Raw genomic sequence first — 17,339 nt, forward strand, 5'->3', positions numbered from 1 at the left:
TGCTTAAATCATCATAATACCAGGAAGAATGTGCTACTGTTTGCATGTAAAAACAAAGCTATCTGGGGGTGCTTGGTGGCTCAGTCAGTTAAGCGTCTGACTCTTGGTTTCAGCCCAGGTCATGATCTCAGGGCCATGAAACTGAACCCTGTTTTGGGCTCCATGCTGGGCATGGAGCCTGCTTGAAATTCTTTCTATCCCCCCCTCACTCTCCCTCTATGCCCCCCTCCATGTATGCGCACGCTGTCTCTCTCTCAAACAAAACCACAAAAACAAAACAAAAGAAAAAACTATCTGTAAAAACAAAGAAGAGGGAGAGGGTAATTCATTTTGGGGTATCCACTAGGTTTCCTGGAGAAGTTGTTGTTTGAGATGGTCTTGAAAGAAAGGTAATCTTTTCTAGGAGGAGGGTGGGAAGGAAGGACATTCTAGGCAGAAAGAATAGCAGGAGAAAGGCATCCAGGAAGGGGGGTTTCAGGTATGTTCAAGGAATGACCGAGGAAAGCCTGAATGTAGGTGGTATGGGGTAGGAGAAGGAGTTGAGGAAGGACGAGGTTCTGTCCAGCCTTGGATGGCGCTGCAGTAGACATTGTGAATTGTGCAGCATTCATGCATCTACTTCCAGTAACAACTCCTGATTTTCATTTGGGGATCTACTCTACCTTATTTTCAGTCCATGTTGGTTGGGTAGGGCAGGCCCCATCCATACACACAGCGCAGACCCGGACCAACTGATGAGTAGCACGTGACTGCTGACAATGACACGTGTCCACAGCAGACCAATCAGAGCCCCCAAAGCTCAATTTTTCCTACACCTTCTACTTTTGATATGGGAGAAATGAGCTCCCTTTTCCCCTAGGACTGGACCTGGGAGTGTACAGGCTGGAGCAACAGCAACCGTCTTGCCACTATGCATGGATAGCATGACCAAGAAAGAGATTATATATTGAAAAAAAAAAAAAAAAAAGGAAAGGAAAGCAAAGCTGAGCGATGGAGAGAGAAACCAGTTCTGGCAAAACCAGCATGTCTTCTTAACTTCTCCAGCATATAAAGAAGCAGTAAGTGCATGCTCCCCCTCCTCTGCCTTAAGCTTTCTCAAGCCAGTTCAAGTTGCATCTTCTGTCACTTGCCACTAACAGAGCTTTGACACAGTCATGCTAGGCATTTTTATTTTATCCCGTAGTTGGATAAAATCCATTGATGGAGTCAATGAAAGGATTCCTTCCCATGGGCTGGTCACATGAACCCATCTGTGTTTTTTTTTTTTTTTTAAGATTTTATTTATTTATTTATTTATTCAACAGAGATAGAGACAGCCAGTGAGAGAGGGAACACAAGCAGGGGGAGTGGGAGAGGAAGAAGCAGGCTCTTAGCGGAGGAGCCTGATGTGGGGCTCGATCCCGGAACGCTGGGATCACGCCCTGAGCCGAAGGCAGACGCTTAACGACTACGCCACCCAGGCGCCCCCCATCTGTATTTTGTCAAGCTTACTCTGGCATCTGGTGGGGAGACAAATACTCTGAAGACCGGGGGACATAGATTCAATCTGTGTCGTGTCATTTATTAGCCCTGTGATCTCAGGAAGGGTATCAGTCAGGGTTCTACCAAGGAAACAGTACCTGTAGGAGAAGATATGTGCATATATGGTGGGGGAAGTCAGGGAGAACAGGAGAAGGGAAGGGAAGGAGAGATTGATTTATTGCAAAGAATTGCCTTTTATTATTATGGGTGCTGGCAAGTCTGGAATCCATAGGGCAGGCCAGAAGGCTGGAAATTCTCAAGTAGGAACCGAAGCAGCAGGCCAGAGGTGGGTTTCTCCCTCCTCCAGGAAACCTCAGTTTTGCTCTTAAGGCCTTTTTACTAATTGGATGAGGCCTATCCAGATTTTGAAGATAGTCTCCATTATCTAAAAGTCAACTGATTGTAGGTATTAACCACATCTACAAAATAGCTTGACAGCAACACTTAGCTTTGATTTCAGGTTTTATTAAATAACTGGGTACTGTAGTATAGCCAATTCGGCATATAGAACTGACCATTACAGGAGTTGTACTTAATTTCTGTGTTTTCTCAGTTATAGATTGAGATATTGATCCTTACTTACCTTATACATGAAAATATACATAAAGCAGAACTTTGCATAAAGCAGAACATAGTGCATGACTCAGGAGCAGCTCGGTTTTGTTTTTGTTTTTTAATTTGTAAGACTTTATTCTGAATCAGGCCCTGTTCCAAGAAAGTACTCTGGTGTGACCAATGTCATCAGGTGGCTCATTGAGAATTCTAGTTTAATAACTTTTTGAAAGTTTGACATAACCAAGGAAAGATGAACATATGCAGACCTTCTGCTCTACCCATCCCGCTTCTAGGTATATTCCCTAAAAACCCTCACATACATGAATCAGGACATGTGTGCAAGGATGTTCATAGCAGGGGGTGCCTGGATGGCTCAGTAGATTAAGTGTCTGCCTCTGTGTCCCCGAGTTGGGTTCCCTGCTCAGCAAGGAGTCTGCTTCTGCCTCTCCGTCTGCCCCTCCCCCCAACTCATGCTCTCTCTCTCTCTCAAATAAATAAATAAAATCTTTTAAAAAAAGAGTGTTCATAGCAGTAAATAAGTCAGTTTGATGAATAAATTGGGGTATAGTCACTCATGGAATTATATGCAGTAGGGAAAAAGGAATGAACTAAAAAAATGTGGCCTAATCTTTTTTTTTTAATTTATTTTTTATTTTTAAAGATTTTATTTATTCATTTGACAGAGAGAGAGACATCCAGTGAGAGAGGGAACACAAGCAGGAGGAGTGGGAGAGAAAGAAGCAGGCTCCCAGCGGAAAAGCCCGACATGGGGCTCGATCCCAGAACTCCAGGATCACACCCTGAGCCGAAGGCAGACGCCCAACGACTGAGCCACCCAGGCGCCCCTTAATTTATTTTTATTTTTAAAGATTTTATTTATTTATTTGACAGAGAGAGAGCGAGCGAGCACATGAGCAGGGGGAGCAACAGAGGGAAAGGGGGAGGCAGGCTGTCCGCTGAGCAGGGAGCCCAATGTGGGGCTCAATCCCAGGACCCTGGGATCATGACCTAAGCTGAAGTCAGATGCTTAACCAACTGAGCCACCCAGACTAAGCTTAATAACAATATTGAGTGGGAGAAGAAGGAAGTCTCAGAAGATTACATTTATCATGAAACTTTTTATGAAGTTCAAAACAGCAAAACAATATGTTGATTGGGGTGATAGGTACATGATAATGCTATTTTTCAAAAGAGAAAAAGCACTTTATATTCTTTAGGTCTTTGAATCTGCACATGTCCCTGAAGTAAGGATTCCAGCCATGGGAAACACAGGCATAGAGAGGTTGTCACACACCAAAGCTCAAGGCTGGCCTCCAGAACCTGACTGAGCTGGGGTGATTGTCATCTCTCCATCTGGTCGGAAAGCCGCCCACCACTCTGCTCTAGGGCCCAGCCCACCTGCAGCCAGGCAGGCTCAGAGGCAGCGCTGTCCTGGTCCTGGTGCATCCACCTGCAGCCCACGCTGGTTGGGGAAATACTGCTGGAGCAGCGACAGCTGGAGGGCATTCCCGCTGTCTCCTTCCTCCTGAATCTGGAGGGCCACAATGAACCCACAGCCCTGGCTAGGCCCAGTCTGGTGGCTGGAGTGGGCAGCTATGTCTAGAAGCATGGCAGCCAAGTAGGCCGCTTCCTGGAGCCCCCAGTCTTCTGGAGGTACGCCTCCAGGCCACCCAGCAGTGGGAGGGAGGGGGCTGGGCGCAGGGCCTTGTGGGCAGAGCAGAGAAGCTGGAGTTCATGGGTTAAGGGTGGGTACTGGAAGGGGATCTTCTGTGGCCACAGGGAGTTGAGCGCTTGGAGCAGCTCATTTTATGGGAGGGAGTGCGAAGGGCTTGGCAACGGTTGAGAAGAGCAGGATTTGGTTGGGATAAGAATATATTTTTCCAAACTGGATGCTTTTTAAGTCAAAGTAATATAAGTATATGGGAAAAAAGTTAAACCAATTCAAATTGGTAGTCACTGAAAAGTTAGTTTTCCTTCTACTCCAGAAGGTCATACATTCTACCCAGAAGTATCAGTGTTGATAGTTTCCTAATGACTTTCCTGGATTTTGCTCTGTATGTGTAAGCACATGCGCGTGCACGCACGTGCACACACACACACACACACACACCTTTTCTCACATCCAGTTTTCCCTCTACCTCCCTGCCCCTGCCAAGAATCTTGCTGTTTTAATTTAACAGTGTATCTTGGAGAATGTTCCATTTTTCACATACAAATGTACTTATTCTGTTTTATTTATTTATTTATTTATTTATTTATTTATTTATTTATTTATTTATTTATCTTTAAGTAGCCTTCATGCCCAGCATGGAGCCCAGTGTGGGGCTTGAACTCATGACCTTGAGATCAAGACCTGAGCTGAGATCAAGAGTCGGACACTTAACTGACTGAGTCACCCACGAGCCCCCAAATGTACTTCTTTTAAAAAATGGCTTCAAGATGTTCCATTGTGTGGTTGAACAATTATTTATTTAATAAGTCTCCAACTGATGGTCATTTAGATTCCTATCATTTTCTGCTGTTATATGTAATACAAGAATAAACATCTTTGTACATATATATCTTTGCATAATGTACAAGAACATCTGTAAGGTAAATTTTTGGAACTGGAAGTGCTGCATTAAAGGGTTTGCACATTTGGAATGTCAACAAATGGTACTAACTAGTCCTTCAAAAAAATCACATTACTTTATATCCCACCAACAGTATATGAGAGTGCTTGCTTCCCTACCCCCTTATCAACGTGGCCATCCTGGATTTAAACCCACCCTTTTTTCTTTTAAAGTACCAAAATACCTATTTAAAAGAACAGGGATCATAACAGTCCCAGGGGCAATAGCTGCAGTTTTGTTTAGGTTTTAGCTTTCTGAGAGCAGAGCTCAGCCTTCTGCCCTGTGCTGTGTTCACCACTCTGAAGGGTTGGGGCAGATGACAGAATAACTCCAGGTCACCAGGCGAAAGGGCAGGCCAGACCCCAGGCCTGTGCTCTGCCTGATGAGAGAAACGCAAACAAGCCCGGTTCTATTATAGAACACAGAGCCATTGTCGGGAAACCACAAATTGCTGACTTGCTCCTGCAAACAATCGATATTCAGAAGCTGAGTCCAGGAATTCTAAAGCTGCACCCTGCGTAAAGGGCTGAGGTCGGGGGCGGGGGGAGGGACGGGGACACTCTTTTAGAAATGAAACCAGCCACAGACGCACTGGGGGTGCTTCCTAGAGAGCCACAAAAAAGACCCCGTGTCCCCTTCACTGCTCCCTCTATTGATCCCAGAATCAGAGGCTGCCCAAGCGAGAGTGGATCAGGAAATTATCATATCCTAAGAGAGGGTACACACGTAGGTAAAGAGCCAGGGCAGTTCCAAGAAGCGTGCGAGAGAGTGCACCACATGCCGTGGTTATTAGAAGATAGGCCTGGGCTCAAATCTTGAGTCAGTCACTGACCGGCTCTCTGACCTTGTGCACAGCACTTCCTCTTTGTCAGCCTCAGTTTCCCATCTGTAGAATAGACATGATAACACTTACTGTATGAGGTCATTATGAGGATTTGATTGAATGATTATATTTGTAAATAATGGCATGGTGCCTGGCTCTTTGTAGTAATGAATTATTTTTATTATTATTGTTAATGATAGCAATAGGAGCTTAAGTGGTGAGCTAAAGAAAGCTTCCTGGAGGAGGGACCATTTGATCTAGATCTTAAAGAATTGGGAAGATTTGGCACACTGGAATGAATAAAGAGAAGGGATAAATTTCATATGTAAGGCTCTCTTATAGCTTCTTGGACCTGACCGGGAGACATGCTGAGGCCTCATTAGTAAGCCAGTGTGGAGAGGAGGGCAGAGAACAGATGGGAAAATTCTGCTGTGGAACATACTAGTCCTCACTTGAATGGGACCGCCAGTGGCACTGGCATCTGGGGTCCAAATTAGAGCATGGGGCTGGGCACAGTTGTAGGAGTCTGCAATGGAAATGTTTTCCCTCATTAAGAGCCCCTTTTGAGAGGGCTTGACCCCTGAGGTCTTGAGGATAATATGAGGAAGCACCATGTATTAGAGTGGGCTCATGCTACTTAATGGCATCATAGGAGTGAGCTCTGGATTTTCTGCTGAGCTCAGTGAGGTATATTTCCATCAAACTGTCTATGTCTCCAATATTTCATCTTCCATTGCAACATGATACAGTCTTCTTCCAGTACCCAACTGCCAGCCCTTCATTGCCATGACAACCCACATCTCATGATAGACATGTTGTAAGGAAAATGGAGACCGGAGCTTGCTAATGTTTCCCCTGCCCCAGCCACTTTGGAGATGATTGTTATTACATCTTATCGCATGAACCTTTGGCATCTTATGCCCCTTCCTGTGAAGTTCATGAACACTGAAAATTCCCAGGTGGAACCAGGCTGCATCACACATCATGGAAAGAGTGGGGTCTTCCTTTATCAGATGAACACCATGATTCCATAAATCCTGGATGTAAGCTAGGGGACAGATGAGAATCAATCTGAGGTTCCCAGTTATCTGCTTCTCTAATACGTGGGAAAATGCAGGCGACAGAGGCTATAACTACCTAATGCCAGATTTGCCAGGAGAGCTTAGATTCCTTAGGCAACACTTCAGCAAGCCATGTCGAAGAGCTTCCCCAATATGTACTGAAAATACTTCACTTGCTATGCCCGTATCGTAGCAGGTGGCAAGAAGCATATTTGTTGCAGGGAAATAGTCCTTAGGAGGCAGAGTCTCAACCTATGTTTGGAGAGATGGGTCCAGGGGCCAGAGTGTAGACAGGAGGACTGACAGAGCTAGACAGTCTTCTGAACCCAGGCAAGGAAACTGGGGTTCAGACAAAGCTTTGGTTTCTGGCAGAAGAACTGAACCAACCCAGGGGTAAGGGGAGTGTTGGACATCAGAGTTCCTTGTAGGCTCACTGGACCAGGCTTGGGGCAGTGAGATCAACTTCAGCCTGGCTTGGTGTACTGAAACAATCCGTCTACCGAAACTTATATGTGAGTTTCTCTTGTATGAATACAGTGGGAGTATTGGTTTTGATTAGGTTTGGTTACATATAAAAAAAATGGGCTGATAAGGCTGACATTCTTTCATAGAATCATGAAGGTCATCAGTCCCGGGCTGATAGAGCACTCCGTGATGTCAGTGGCCCAGGTTCCTTCTCTATCATGGCTCCACCATCCACAGCATATGGCCTTCACCTCATGGTCTGTGACGGCTACTCCTGCCACATGTCTGCTATTCAGCCAGCATATGGAAGGGAGGGACAAAGAGGGGCACACTCCCTTAACTTAGGGACATGCCTCAGAAGTAGCCCACACCACTTCTCACATCCTATTGGTCTGATTTTAGTCATATGGTCATACCTACCTGCAAGGGATGCTGGGAAATATGGTCTTTTTTTTTTTTTTAAGATTTTTTATTTATTTATTTGACAGAGATAGAGACAGCCAGTGAGAGAGGGAACACAAGCAGGGGGAGTGGGAGAGGAAGAAGCAGGCTCACAGCGGAGGAGCCTGATGTGGGACTCGATCCCATAACGCCAGGATCACGCCCTGAGCTGAAGGCAGACGCTTAACCACTGTGCCACCCAGGCGCCTCAAGGGAAATATGGTCTTTCTTTTGGGTGGACAAGTGCCTGGCTAAAATTCATTTCTTATTACAGAAAGAAGTAGGGAGAAATGGATACCAAGGGGCAACTCGCAGCCTCTACTGTAGTCAGTTTATCATCTATTGTCCTAAGGGACTGGATATCCTGAAGTCATTGGGTAAGGATATCCTTGTGGGAGGACAAGTCTCTTTTTGAGGGTATGATGATTCTTTGTGACAATCGTGAGAGAACAACTGAGTATCAGAGAAAAAAACTCTGTGAAAGGTATGCCTGAGATAGGCAGGTGAGAGACCAGCAGTCTCTCTGGGGGTCTTTCTGGGGGTCAGGACTCGGAGCTGTCTGCATAGGCTGAACAGGACCTTTGGTGGCCTCTGATGCACGCACAGAATGAAGCCTCCCCATCGGGTGTTCCAAGCTGAAGAGCAGTAGACCTGCCCCGAAGGGGATCTAGCTCTTGTTGTCCTTAATGTTTATTTCCACGTTGCCGTCCCCTGATTCCTAGGGTGAGTCTTAACTGCCTGTGTGTGGTCACAGCTGTGCCATGTGGAACTATAAGAGGGGGTTCCTAGCCAAGTTTGAAGGCAGACTCCATCAGGGCAGGCCCTTTTCTGTTATGTAAAGGTTGCACGATGGTGAAAGGCACATGACTTCATGGATTGCTTCTACTGCATTTAACCTCTGCTGCTTCCCTCTCTTGACACCACCTAGCAGCCTTTCTCTGTGGCAGTGACTTGGAATCAGGGAATGTCTCTGGCTTAGCACCATGTCCCCAGTGCCACATACGTGTGAAACACACAGTGATTGAATTGAACGAACCTACTCCACACAAAATGCTTCATAGTCTGGTTCCAGGGCACATTCTAGTTTATTCCCTGAGCCTAGCTCTGTCTAGTCTCTAGCCTCAATGGTCTGCATAAAATAATAGCAATATTGAGAATGATCCTGCATTGAGTGTGTAACAGGTGCTAGGTGTTGTTCTAAGTGTTTATGTGCATTGACTCCTCTGATCCTTACAGAATTCTATAGGGTGAGTGTAATTATTATCCCCAGTTGTCTGATGAGGAAATTAGGCTCAGAGAGGTGGACTACTTTGCTGCAGGTCACATAGCCAGCAAGTGGTAGAGCAGGACTTGAAGTCAGGTAGTCTGCCCAGACCCTCAACCATTCCCAGCCCCTGCCGTCCTCCGCATCTAGTGCCTCTGTTTCAGAGGTGGGCTTGCTCTTTCCAGTCACTGAGCCTGGGCTCTGCCAGAATACCTTTCCCCAATTTCTGGCTCTGGCAAGCTCTACCTGCCCTTTAATGTCCAGCCCAGATATTGTGTCCCTGACCCCACCAGCCAGGGAGGGAGGCTGCCCCTCTTTCATCTTTGTTCCCTTTACTAGTTACTCCCAGCCCTGCACTGGGAGCTCTCCTGAATTAGGCACCCCATCTCATGCCTTGGTATCTCCAACCCTCGGCATAGTGCCTGTATGTGGAAGGTCCTTTGTGTTTGTTGAATGAGTAACTGACCCCACTATTTCACACACAAGGAAACAAGTCCAGAGAGGCCAAGGGACTTGTCCACATCACAAAACAAGTGAGAGAAAGAGCCAAGGCTAGCCCCCAGGACTCCTGACTCCCAGCTCTGCTTTCTCTAATACACAACTACCTTGTCTGTGCGTGGAAAGTTTGGAAAAGCCTTCCTGCATCTTTGAGCCTTTCTTAATTCTGTCTTACATTTCATCCCCAAAACGACCTCTTTGAGAGTGCTGGTGGGAGAGTGAGTTTTGGCAAGTCTTGTCTGGGAGTCATGAGACAACAGGGAAAAACAGACAAACAATCCTGGGTTGTATTTTGCTGACCCAGTCCTCAAAAACAGCAGAACAAAACACTCAAAACTTGAGCTGGGGCCTCTGGCCAGCAGGGCACCAAATCAACTTGGATGGAATTCACTAAATGGATCTTTCTCCCTTTTCTTAAAATGGTGGGGCCTTTAGAGAGGAAATGTTTTCTAGTTTGTCTGGGTTTTCTTTAAGGCAAAGCAAAAAATACTGAACATTTCACAAGGCCCTAGAAGCTTCTGAACAAACAAGCTCTACGCTATCTCACTCCCCCATCCTGCCCCATCTCCCTGCCAAATTTGAGTCCACTGTGTCCCTGGATGTGAAAGTGCCCCCACCATCTGGTCAGAAAAGGCCAGAGAAAGAGCTGATCACCATTAATTGCAGTTGGAAAAATCAGAGAAATAATAGGGAAACATTAAAGTTCTTTTATTAATTTTCAGCTCCAGGCTTCTGTACAAATAGAGCAGCATGGCAGTGATGAGAACACAGGCTTTTGAGACAGCACATCAGGGTAGGAATCCTGGTCCTACCACTTCCCAGCTGTATGGCTTTGAGCAGGTTAATCACCCTCCCTGAACCCCAGTTTTGTTATCTGTAAAACTGGTTGTAGTACCTACTGCATAGGTTGTTGAGAGGACTGAATGAGATAATGCAAGTACGGTGTCCAGCATCGTGCCTGATACCTAATGCGTGCTTGATCGATATTATTATTATTATTTTATTATTATTATTATTATTATTTGCCCATGATGTCCATCATGGCTAAAATGCCCTTCCTTGCCTTGTCTGCCTATGAAACTTCTACTCATCCTTCAATACCCAGCACAAGGATGTCCTCCTTGGTGAGGCATTTCAGCCTCTACTTCCTCTCCCAGTGTGGTCCCTGGCTCTCTTAGCTCTCCCTTACTCCGCTCCTCTCTGTCTTTCTAACAGAGCAGGAATCTCACTGGGTAGAAATCATTTGTTTCCCTGACTCTCTTTCCCCAGTGGGTACTGTCAGCCAGGAAAACAGGCTCAGATCTGTGCCCCCAGGCCTTAGGAAATGGTATCTACACCCTTAGAAACGAGGTTGGGAACAGGGGAGGCTTATAGGGCTGGGGGCTGCACAACCCCAGGGAGCAGTAGTCACATTGTATTCTCATCTTCCCTGTGAGTAGAACCCCGTGGAAGTGTGTGACTCGGTGGCTCCGAGCCTCTGTGTCGGGTAGACTTGGTCTCAAATCTTAGCTCTGCCACTTTCTGCCTGCATTCCTTTGGGCCATTTAATCTCTGTGGGCCTCAGTGTCTTCACTTGTAAATGGGTGTTATGCTAATGAGCTCTCAGACTGTTGTTAAGATTAAGTAAGATCATGCAGGTAACACTCTTGATGGTGCCTGGCCTGTGGTAGTTGTTACTTGGCACTGGATTTTTAATGACAGGATGCATTCCAGAGTTGAGCATCTGACTGTGTAATTTCAAGGCAATGTGAAGAGACGGAAGAACAGTACTCTAGGAGACAAGAACCCTGGAAACAAGGGCTGTGTGTGTGTATTTTCTATTTTCGACCCCACCATTGTGGTCCATCTTCTTATCTCTGCCCCAGGCCCATGCTGGTGGTACTCACCATACTCAGTTGGAGGAATCAGAGACAGAGGGGTCGCCAGGAGCACATCCAGGCTGGCCAGGCTGGGTTCAGAGCATGGGTTGTGGAGCCAATCGCCTACAAACCCCCCTTCGGGCTCTTCCTGGTTGTTTGACGTCTCCGTGCCTCCACTTCCTCACTGGACTAGTCAGCCAGGGTGCCCTCCCAAAGTACCACAGGCTGGGTAGCTTAACAACACAGGTGTATTTTCTCACAGCTCTGGAGGCTAGAAGTCCAAAGTCAAGGTGTTGGCGAGGGTGGTCTTCTTCTGAGGCCTTCCTCCTTGGCTTGCAAGTGGCAGACTTCTCCTTTGTGTCTTCACTGGGTCTTCCCTCCTGTGTCTGTCTGTGTCCAGATTTCCTCTCCTTATAAAGATACAAGTCATGTTGGCTTAGAGTTCACCCTACCTCATTTAACTTAATTACCTCTTTGAAGACTCTCCAAATACAGCTACATTCTTAGGGACTGGGGTTAAAACTTCAACACGTGCATTTTGGGGGAGATACAGTTCATCCCGTAACACTCACCTGTAAAACGGAGATCAAAAATTGTTCTTACCTCACAGGGCTCTGGTGAGGATTAGAAATACTCATGACAATAAAATACTTGGAATGTTGCTAGCTCAATAACGTTAGCCCTTATTGTTGTCAGTTGTATTTCTTGGTCATCGAGAGAGGGGACACTATGCTGGGCACTGGGGAGGGAGGTGGGCAGGAGCAGGTCCAGGGCACAGGAAGCTGACCCAGCCCTGCCACTGACCAGCTTTGTGGCCCTGGCCACTTTCCCTATTGGAGGGTGCCAGGGGCAGAGCTCAGAGGAAAGTGAGACTCCAAGCTCCAAATAGCCCAGGGAAAGAAACATTGCACAGACCTGCAGTGACACTGGCCTGGGCAGCTCAGGTTGGATCTCACTTTATCTAAGACAGTTTCAAGACACGAATTTATTTTATGTTCCACCACATAAGAATAAATGCTGCCAATTATAATTGTAAGATATTATCTATTGTCAAGTCCCTTCCTGGTTTCAGGGATTCTGGAATTTGAAAAAATACGTCTTCGAAATGATGAAAGAGAGTATGTCCTTTTTCTTTGCTTTTGGCAGCAAGGATCTGCCGAAGGAGAGCAGGCAAGGTCATTTGGCCTTCAGCCTCAGATTTTGGCCGTTGTTCAATGTCAGATTTATGCAGGGAAGTAGGGTGGTGGGGCATCATCCCAACGAGGCTCACCACTTGCCACACTAACCAAACCCATGGCTGAGAAACAGATCTAAAAGGCTGCTTACACCCCACTCGAGATTTTGGTGGACCTTGTGAAATGAGCTCATGGCTTTGGAGCCCAACAGATCCGGGGTCTGGTTCCGACGCTGTTACTCACCAACCAAGAGGTTGAAAGAAGAAAGAGTCTGGGGTGCAAAGAGGGTTTTGCTAAACATGCGTGCACAAGGCAGAGTATAGAGAGAGGGCTGGGAATCAGGTGTTCTGGGGTCCTCCCTGGCAATGTAACTGGGACAAGGGCCTCCACAACGCTGGACCTGTCTCGTCATGGGGAAAGCAGTGGAGTTCACTCACTCATTCAGCAAACATGAACTGAGGAGCTCCCCTTGGAGGCAGTGTGCTGAAGGCTGAGGGTGTGTACATGGGGTGTGCGAGGTGGTCCCTGCTTTAGGAGAGCGCTGTCCAGTGTGGAGAGCAAGCAGTATGGAGAGGAAGGAAAGAAGAGGGAACCAGGCACAGTCCATGCATTTTCTCGCTTAGTCCTTATAAGCACCCCATCAGGTAGGTAATACAGGTATTTTTATCCCCGCTTGGTAGATGAAGTCATTGAGACAGAGAGATGATGGTGCTTGCCAGGGTCACGTGGCACAGCCAGGATCTGGACTGGTCTGCCTGACTAAAGGCCAGTTCTTTCCTCTTTGCCTTTCATGGTCGGTCACGTCTGCTTCTAGCACTCCACTCTCAGGTTCTACGCCAAAAAATAGACAATGGATGTCACGATCGGATGGGCTTCTCTGTAAGGGAGCCCGTGTCTCTGCTCGGGAGTGATGATGGGCCCTCAGCCTGTCTAACCCACTTCTTCTTCGAAGGAGGTGGGGGTACCACGTTTCAGGGGAATGAGGCTCACCCTCAAAAGCTTTCAGACTCCACGCAGGGGAGTGCCAGTAGGTGTGACATGCCGTCCAAGTGACTTCACTTTCCCTGGTGGGTTTAGTCCCAGCAGCACTTAGTAGAGTCTGTTATTTTGCACTGTAAAGTACAAAAATCCCAGGATTGCTCCATCACTGAGTAGCACATTCACAGGATGAAAGGCTAGGAGAAGACATGCGGGGCCAGTTCCATGCCTGAAGCCCCTTTGAGAGCCCCATCAGGGGACTTGTGGTCTCTGCTCACATAGTTCCAGAGCTAAGGGGATCATTTTTCTATCCAGCTTCGCCTAGAAGAGATGGCTAGCTGGTGGAGCTGAACTTCACCTTGCTGCATTTTGCCAAGAAAGCTTCCAGGCCAGGACAGTGAAGGGATTTGCCCACGGTCACCTAGAACATTGCTGGAAAAGCCTGGATCAGAGTCCTGGCACTCGGAAACCCGATTCTGTTCTTGGCCTCACAGTTGAGTAGAAATAATCCTGAAGGAGGATTCGGACTGGGTTCTCTCCTCAACTTGGCCACTTAACTTGAATTAAACGACATTTAATTCAATAGCCAAGGGCCTACTATGCGCCGGGCACATACTTACACTCAGTGTGGTCACAGGACAGTCATTTCCTCTCTGTACTTCGGTTTCCTTGTCTTTGAAAATAGCTCCTCCTATGCTGCTTCTCTGAGAGTGTGCTGTGAGGGTGAAGTGAGAAAAAGGAAGCAGAGTGCTCTGTGCCCCGGCAAGTGGTGTGTACACTGGGTAGTTGTGTTGCCATCCCATTGTGGTCCGGTCTGCCTTAGCACTGCCCACGGTACTGGGATATGTTTACTTGTCTTTCTCCCACTGTACTCCCCATGGGGGGGGGAATGTTTGGGTTCATCTTTGATTTCCCTGAGCCCCGCCCTGGGTTTGGAATGTGGCGGGTGCTTAACCGAGTATATGAATAAACAGAACACGTGATGATCCAATTCTCACGTCCATGGAGATGCCAACCAGAAGGGCACCTGAAGACTAGAGGAGGGAGAGCTCAGTGGGAGGGTGGTGGAGGGTGAGAATGGTGTCCACTGTGGCTGGGCAGGGTTTGGGTCACTGGAGAGGAGAGGGTGGGACAGTCCAAGCAGTGGGAGTGGGTTAGGCAAAGATCAGGAGATGGAAATCCATGTGTATTATGCAGGGGACACTGAGAGATTGGGCAGGTAAGACAGAAAGAAAAGATGAGGACAGAAAGTGACGATGAAGATGATGATAATGATGATGATAAGGGTAATAAGTATTATAGTTAAGTATACACTTTACTCCAGGCACTGCTCAAAAAGCTATAGATGTATTTCTCACTGATCCCTTGTAACAACACTATGAGGTGAGCATTATGACCTCCACTTTACAGACAAGGAAACAGAGAGGTTGAGAAACTTGCCCAAGGTTACATAGCCATTAAGCGGCAAAGTCAGGATTTGAGTCCAGGCAGTCTGACTGCAGAATCTATGCTCTTTACATAGGTTGAAGCCTGTCTGTAAAGGGCTAGGAACTTTGGAATTTTTCTCATGCTATAGGAAAAGTTTGAGTAAGACTTTGGAGCAAGAGGGAGTTTGAGCAAGAGAGGACATCACAGGGTAAGAATGTCTTATTTTGCAGGTGGCAGAGGTCTTTCAAACATCTAACGAGCACCTTCTGTGTGCTGGGCACTGGCGATACAAAGAGCGAGACAGAGCCCCTGCCCTCCCAAGCACGGGGTTCTTGCTGGGGCAGGCTCCCTGTGGCTCTCCAGAGCCCACTGTGTGCTTCTTTTTCCTCATGATCAGTGACATTACTTTGGTAACTTGAAATCGACTACAGCGAGAGTATTTGCACCATGGAAATTGGCCAGCGCTACCAATCAGGGCTTTTCTCTGGGGGCTGGCGGATACATACTCAGCAGCCCAATGCTGACTGTGACCAGCTGCAGTGTGATGGCGAAAGTCCTCACCCGATATAGGGCGGTATGAAGGGGGGTGGGGGCTGACTCTGCGCGGTGAGCCAAGGAGGCAAGGCTTCCGCAGAGCGCCGAAGGATGAGCAGGTGCTTGCTGCGAAGTCAGGGCAGGAAAGGGCAGCTCGGGCAGAGGTGTGCAAGGGCACGGCGTATTCATTCCAGAGTCCTGTGAAAGGACACTATGGATGTGAAGGAGCTTGGGAACCTATGAGGCACCAAACAAAAGGGTGTTTATTAAGCAAACCCAATATGGGATTTATAAAGTGAACTAATTGGGGCTGGGGAGGGAATACCCATGTCACAACACATTAACCTTTGTCTTTAGCTGGCAGCATCTTAGAGGATTTCCAATGTGACTCAACTGGGCCTTTACCCAAAACCTCAGTAAAAGGGAACCTAGGCTTTGGGGAGGGACCTGGCGTGAGAATGGACTAGAACACTCTAGGGCTGCCAGCTAGCTGGGAAATGTTGACAAAAGCTTTGAAATGCTTTGTATATTGGGGTGGAGGGCCAGGGAAGTTGGCAGGAAATAGGACCAGGCTAAGTGAGGGTCAGACACATCTGGCTGGGCATGCACTTCCTGCCCAGAAATCAGAGCCAGAAAGCGGCACCACAAGGCTTGTTGTCTTTCGTGTCGGATGGGGTTCTGGGTGCTATGGGTTGCTCAGTGAACCTCTGGCTTCCATAGGCCGCCTTTTCTCCTCAGGGCTCCCTCGGTCCCTGTGCCCCAGACGGGGGTGAACATGGCATCAGAGTGTCTCCACGGTTCTCTGCTTGGTGCCACACTGTCCTGAAGGTTCTGAAGGAGACTGAGGTCACGGGGCTGTCTAGGTAGAGCCGGGACCCCACAGGACCTGGAAAAAAAGCCCAGTCCTTCCTTTTGATGGGCTGGTCACTGAGGTGGTTTAGTTCTGCAAGATAATCACAGGGTGTCCTTTCTCTGCCAACTGCCCCCATCATCCCTGTGTCACCCCCCCTGCCCCCTGCCCAACACACACACCCAGGCAGACTCAGGCTGTCAGGAAAGGGGTGGGCTAGTTATTGAGATATGTGAGCTGAGAAACTGGTCTCAGGCTGACCTTGGCCCAGCCCCTAATCATAGTAGCCGGTTTTAGGAATGCTTTGTGAAAGAAAGCTGGACGTTTGGGGTGAACCAAGGGGCAGTTACAAAAGTGCTAGGTTTGAGATCATACATCTGTTTACAAAGCAGAGTGATTGCACCCTGGTCTCTGAGGCTGTGCTGGGCACTGGGGTGTATGTGGGGGAAAGCGGGCACCATGGCCACCTCTGCACAGGGAGCTCTGGCCTGAAGGCAGAACAGAGAGACACAAGGCTTGCCCTTCATAGAAGGGCAAAGGGCTTTGGGTGGTTCTGAGTGTGTGAGGTCACAGGAAGTTCACAGGAAACAGTGCCTGAGGTGGCCTTCAAGTATGCAGAGGCCCTATGTGGTGGCTGGCCTCAGGAACTGGTAACACCAAGGGGCCTTAGGGTTCCCTCCAGCACCCTTTCTGACCGTCCCTCTGCATGCTTGGCACCATGCCTGGGGCAGGAAAAGAGCTGACAAGCTCCCGTGTGCCTGCAGTTGCCCTTCAGTTGGGGCAGAGCTCTTGCTGTGCACAAGGCTGAACAGTCTGCTTGAGATGGCTGATGACCATGAGATCTTGTTTAGGGCAGGGAAGGGCTCACAAGGTGCATGCCCCTGCCTCCCAGGGCACGCTCGCCCCAGCTCCCTGGCCCCCCGGGACGGTCTACCTGTACCACTCTGTGTTCCGTCTCGGCTGGGCAGACGCTGCACTCGCCAGAGAGGCGTGCACGGCGAGGGTGCTGGATGCACCACCTGTCGCTCCCCCCGTGCTGGAGCTCCGTGTGAGGGCTCCCCCTTCCTGCCTGCCTCCTGGCTCTCTGCTGTTTCCTGGGCCCATGGTACCCGCTTAGCTCTGTCCCAACCCAACCTACACTTAAAGGCCCAACTTGGCCTTCCATCAGGCCCTTTGTGAGAACTGAGCTCACTTTCCCCAAGTTCCCACAGCACATCTGTGGTTCTCTAAGCCTTTTCCAGACTGAACTTATTTGTGGCCGTTCGCATCCTCAGG

General features: G+C 48.1%; 1 pseudogene; it reads right to left on the minus strand.

Moving 5' to 3' along the window:
• Nucleotides 1–3,376: 3,376 nt before the first annotated feature.
• On the minus strand, nucleotides 3,377–17,168 carry LOC148108763 (ATPase SWSAP1 pseudogene; annotated as a pseudogene).
• Nucleotides 17,169–17,339: the final 171 nt, after the last annotated feature.

Source organism: Ursus americanus, chromosome 16 (genome assembly GCF_024610735.1).
Source record: "Ursus americanus isolate L20-20 chromosome 16, mUrsAme1.1.p, whole genome shotgun sequence".
Taxonomy (NCBI): domain Eukaryota; kingdom Metazoa; phylum Chordata; class Mammalia; order Carnivora; family Ursidae; genus Ursus; species Ursus americanus.